This window comes from Periplaneta americana, chromosome 17 (genome assembly GCF_040183065.1).
Source record: "Periplaneta americana isolate PAMFEO1 chromosome 17, P.americana_PAMFEO1_priV1, whole genome shotgun sequence".
Classification (NCBI taxonomy): Eukaryota; Metazoa; Arthropoda; class Insecta; order Blattodea; family Blattidae; genus Periplaneta; species Periplaneta americana.
Window position 1 is genome coordinate 7,480,515 of NC_091133.1, and position 6,000 is coordinate 7,486,514.

Sequence of the window (6,000 nt, forward strand, 5' to 3'; positions counted from 1 at the left end):
GCAGCATCGTTAGATGGCAGCGATAGCGAGCTTGCTGCGCGATCAGTCGGTTTCTATTTCCCGCCCATGCGCTGATTCAGAGGAGGATCTCCTCCCTCTCCGTTCATTCACTTGCTTTAAAACTCTACTTCTTTCTCTGGCCGCTAGCGCGCTGTTGTCTATGCGTGTTAACTGCAGTAAAGGAGGAAAGGTTTGACTTTCCTCTACACAAACAATCTCGCATCCTTTCCACAGTTTTCTAGCAGCACATGAGTGTGCGTCGTTTAAAACCCGATCAACCGAGGTTTTCTTAAGGCTGAGAACTTAAAAGTTATCGAATCTTCCTCGAATTTCAAGGCATATATTTCAATTGGTATTTACTTTCAAAAGAAGAAAAATGTGAGGAGGACGTTCCTCCTTTCCCTCCCCCGAGGAACCGCCACTGCTATCCGTGGTAAGGATTAGTAAGTTATACTGGTGAAACTAGCACTAAGGCAGTTCCGTTGATTTCAGATGCAAAAATCGTATAATATATAGGCCTAAAAGAGATTTTTTTATTTGGGATGCTGATATTTATCCGTTTGCTGGTAATTAAGCACAATACGCCACTGCCTCACATTTTCCACTTTTGTATCCGTAATAGGTATGCTTCAAAATGTGGGTTTACTGCACTCTTTAGTAAGAAATCGCAAAAAAAAAAAAAAAAATTCTATCGGTTCTTCCTTTTATGTAGTGTCCGCTCTTATTTCTCTCTCGCTCTTTATTTATCTGTTACATAATATATATTTCATGTCAATTTTCCATATGTGTAGCCACTGGGATTCAATGCAATAAACTTTCGATTTATAGTCAGATGCTTTACCACTACACTATGAAGCTATATTGAAGAATCTTCTTAAAATATTTCACTTCATATCATTAGCTGATTATAAATACCCATCAATAGATGACGCCAAGTAAAAGTCATTTCCTGGAACTAAGGTGAGTAAAAATTCATACGTATTAACAATGTCTCTGTCTAATTCGGAATGTAATTTTGGATTATTTTAGTTTCATAGCCCACGCTTGGAGCTGTCGCGTGTAATTCCATTACAAAAACAGCATTAAAATCAAATGAATACTGAATATATGGCCAATATGCGATATATCCAGTGAGGTTAAGTTAGTGGACCAGAATGAATCTGTTACAGACAAAATTTCATTTATAAATAAGAATAACGATGGTGAAGAATGGATATATCCTATGCCAGATTTTGCTATTTTTGGGTTAGGTCACCAAACAATTCATAAAATATTCACGGATCGGATACGGTAATTTCCTATGTCACATGATATTCCCAAAATTATTATTTTTTACAAAGAATTTAATTATAATTAATTTTATTGTTATATGTGCATGTTTAGAAAATGTTTTTTCGCTCTCCTGAAAACTAACGATTTTTTACGTAGGAGGTTTCCATTCTTCACCATCGATAAATGTTTTATTTAATAAATGAATGTATGTTGTAAAATAATAAAATTATTGCCACATTTTACATTACTTAATCCACTGATGAAAGCTATCGTTTCAATATTCCCCATAAATGTAATTTATTATTATTATTATTATTATTATTATTATTATTATTATTATTATTATTATTATACCAGCGCAAACAAAAGCACATCCAAAAACTCGAAGAGCAGACGTGTATAAAGTGAGTATAAAACCGACATTTGACTTAAAGGCACATTAAACTTCGTATTTAAGTCCAGGAAAAAAACAGGTTTTCAAAATTCCATGCTATTATAATTCTACCATTCAGTTCCCGTGGCATGTTGCTTCAATGTGTAGGAAATATTTCTAGGAGTGTACACTATATATGTTACTTAAATATTACCAGTTTATGGCTATTTTGAAGACCTAATCCCCACAAAAGGAGAAACAAAATAGTGAATGAGTCAGCACACGCTAGGATACCCATTACCCTATGTTTACTTATAATATACACTGATACTTGTAATTCATCTTAACTGTAAAAACATTGCAACCTATCTCTTTAACAATACACCACCTTCACCAAACGAAACTAGCACCAGGCAATAACGAAATTTTATTGCCCTAGACAACAGCCAAGCACAAGTATCAAAAGGGCTGGGACTAGTGTTGCCAACTGGACGTAAATTTCGTCAAAACTGACGGAATTTCAACGTAGCGGACGGAAAAAAATGACTTTGACGGGTGACGGATTTTCTGGCGGAAATTACGATTTACATCGCCTTTTGACATTTTTAGCTGCTGTGATTTTTAATTGTTTAATTTTTTAGAGATTTTACTTTTACTTGAACTGCCCTGCCTGATCCGTCCTATGTTTAAGAATCTTCTGTTTCAGATTTGCTCGTAATCAAGTTAGATGTTGAAGAATTATTTTTTTTAATCAGGATTTGTAAGTAAGTTGTGTTAAAATTATTTTTTTTTATTTTGACGGATTCTGACGGATTTTCAGGTATTATACTGACGGGGATACAATTTGTGTTGGCAACACTGGCTGGGAGAGTGATGGGGGGATAAACGTTGCGAATCTGCGCGAGCCAACAGACATCCCGACGCTTCGTCTAAACTCTCAAATAGCCACAGACACAGAGTCGAAATGTAATTTGCTTGCATCTCATTATCAACATGTATTCACCCCAAGTGAGAATAAAAATGAACAGACTACCTCTGAATTTGAAGAAGAACTTATAGAAAATATTAATAAACCGACTGTGCCAGAGAAAATTTCTTATACTACTCCGCAAGAATTGTCTCAATTCATTCTAAGGCTTCCAAAAAAAAAAAAAAATCTTCAGGTCATGATCTTATACCCAACATTGTACTAAAGAAACTTACCAACAAAGCTCTTACTTATTTGACGATAATTTTCAATGTTGCCCTTTTAATTGGGTACTTTCCTAGAGCCTGGAAGCTTGCTGAAATCATTGTTTTTCATAAGCTTAACAAACCTAAGCAATTGCCATCTAGTTATCGACCTATTAGCTTACTGCCCACGCTATCGAAATTGTTTGAGAAGGTTATTCATCATCGCATTTGTAAATTTACGTTCCAAAACAAGATACAGTAGAACCCCGATTATCCGACACCCTATTAACCGATCGGTGGATTACCCGACTGTCTCTCTCTCTCTCTCACTCTCTCTTTTTTCGCTGCAGAACAAAATAATATGGAGTCCTATAGAGTTACTTGTTGGAGGGGGGGGGGTGTTACCTGCTTTCAATGTAATGACCCCAAGAAATCCGTGTACCATTCAGTCCTTGTCCTACTGTTGAAGTGACCGTACTGTATAACTTATGTTATGAAAAAAGCGAAAATAATTTAGAGGTTGCGAAAGCAGAAACTTTATTCCATGTCGAATCAGAATATGAGATTGGCGTTACAGCTGTGCGCGATTTAATAAAAAAAAAACGAGAATAAAATGTATAAAGTACGAGTATCAATGTAAATCTACAACACGAGACCTCTATTTCTATATATTCAGAGAGTAGATAACCATCACAAGGAGTTCCCTTGACCCTCAAAACCGGACTTAAATTAGTTAACTTCTGATCCTTTAACTAGCATGTTAAACACAAGACCACGGAGAAAATTAGACTTAATTTATGAAAATCTTTTATGGTATCGGTATGGATTATCCGATTTTTTCGATTAACCGTTCAATTAACTCCTTTCATTACCACGGATAATGGAGGTTCTACTGTAATACCAGATTTTCAGTTTGGCTTTCGTCCAAAACATCCTACAACACACCAATTGCAAAGAGTCACTGAATCCATTATAAAAGGCTTTGAAGAAAAACAGTATACTACCGCTGTGTTTCTGGATATTGCCCAAGCATTTGATACTGTCTGGCATGATGGTTTAATGCTAAAATTATATAGAATTGGTTTTCCTGATTATCTCACACGCATCGTGAAATTTTTTTTTTATCTGAGCGTGTTCTCAGTACGCATAGATGACATTAAATCAACGCTTCGTCCAATTTTAGCCGGAGTACCACAAGGATCCATACTGTCACCACTTCTCTTCAATCTCTTCACATATGACATTCCATGTTTGCAACCGTCACACATACCTATGTATGCTGATGATGCAGTTCTCTTTTATTCTCATAGTAACCTAAATATGCAATCAGCACTCTTCAGACATCCTTACAGGAGCTGTCTAAATGGTTCTCCGACTGGAGATTACTACTCAACATTACCAAAACAGAAGCTAAACTCTTCTCTTTAAGGCCTATTCATAATCCACCTCCTTTGATTATTCTAAATGAACAAGTTACATGGCTCTCTAGTCAAGAAGCTGTAAAATATTTGGGACTATTATTAGACATGAAACTTACATGGAATGCCCATATAACTCGCATTGTTACACTAGCCTCTTCCAGAATTCGAAAATTATACCCTTTGGTTAATAGACGTTCACAAATTGGATTGGACTGTTCAATGCTACTCTATACCTCGATTGTACGATCTCTTTTAACTTATGCAGCGCCAGTGTGGGGACAGCAAATAAGACTCACATGCATCGCCTACAAGTTCTCCAGAACAAGTTCCTGCGAGCAGCAACAAATGCCCCCTGGTTTGTAAGAAATCAACAACTGCATCAAGATTTGGGAATTCTTCCACTAGAACAATACATCCACTCAATATCAAAATCCTTCTTCAACAAACTTCCTGACGTTCCTGGAGCTGTGACATATAACATTGGAGCAAGATCTTGTCAGCCATCTAGACTTAAAAGGAAACTCCCTCAAGATATCTTTCTTAGCGATACTGACGACTCTTCATAAATTTAACACAGAAAATCATTATCATATTTTTATTCTCACAATTCACAAAAATGATTAATTAACTAATTTAAATTACATAGAGGAGCCTTTAGAGCCAACCTCAGCATGATATTCTGCATGTGATATTCCATATTTTAACAGTGGTCTGTATAGCAAGTTTGCTGGTCGACAAAAAAAAACCATTGCGAAGAGATTATAGAGAGACCATTGCGCCGCCATGACGTGTCAAGAATATTGAACGACCATCTGCCACTAGCTAAAGTGCCCAAAACAAAGTGGACGTGGCTATAAGTAAGGTCGGAAACATGGAGGAAGGATAAGAAACTTACCGAGTTTCTTGTAACCAATACTAGAGGCGCTAATGTAGAAACTGATCTTTCTGCCATCTGTTGGACGGTGGAGAACTTATTACATCTAGCAGCGCACCTTGTGACGGAAATGTTAAACTATGCAGAAAATATTCCTTCCCTCCCAACCTCAACGACATTCTCAACTAACCCAATTTAAAATAAAACTTTTACATTTTTATTTCTCACACATCTTCCACTGAAAATTCTTACCGGAGCCAACAGAAAGATAAGAGACTATCTATTTTACACTACCCAATTAAAATATAGCCAAATAGAGATACAAAATAAAGCAAAAGGTTAGATAATTGGGATTGTATTCTTTGGGTATTTAGTGTACAGCGCAATTGAAAAGTCTGCAAAACCTACTTGGATAGTTTAATTTATTATATTACTATTACTTTACAATACATTCAACAACACTATTTTTACAACGTCCATAAACATCACTGTTTAACATACACTGCTTATACTCACACTTAATATCACTTTATGTCCGCTCATTAGCAAGATTCTGGCTGCCATGTTGGCTTCTCGAGCATCCTCTGTTCGTCTCGAACGAACGGATAAATAGAGAACTTTGCGTCGTCTACCCAACACGTAGTTCTAATGTTCAACACTCACAACGTCGGGTGCTTATCATCTTATTTGAACCCCCTCTCGTCAGATAGTGCTGACCGCAGTTTCCTATCCTATTGTACAATTTAATGGATTAAGTTTAGATTTTGTGAATTTTAAATATCTGACGATGCCGAACGGGCTAAAACGTTCATATCTATTTGAGATGTAATAGCAAATAATAAAATTTGCAAATATATAAATCATATTGATTGAGCACTTAAAATAAA

At 36.1% G+C, this 6,000-nt stretch overlaps 1 protein-coding gene across 3 annotated transcripts in view; it reads right to left on the bottom strand.

The window, feature by feature from the left end:
• Nucleotides 1-2,071, bottom strand: part of LOC138693067 (zinc finger protein 345-like) — a 54,305-nt gene extending 52,234 nt beyond the window's left edge. For 2 of the 3 annotated variants that reach the window (XM_069816641.1, XM_069816635.1), the window contains exon 1: nucleotides 1,860-2,069. The gene's annotated coding sequence lies outside the window, so the exon portion shown is untranslated. Of the gene's footprint in view, nucleotides 1-1,859 lie in introns of all 3 variants that reach the window. The other variant, XM_069816636.1, reaches the window with a different exon arrangement.
• Between the last annotated feature and the right edge of the window lie 3,929 nt (nucleotides 2,072-6,000).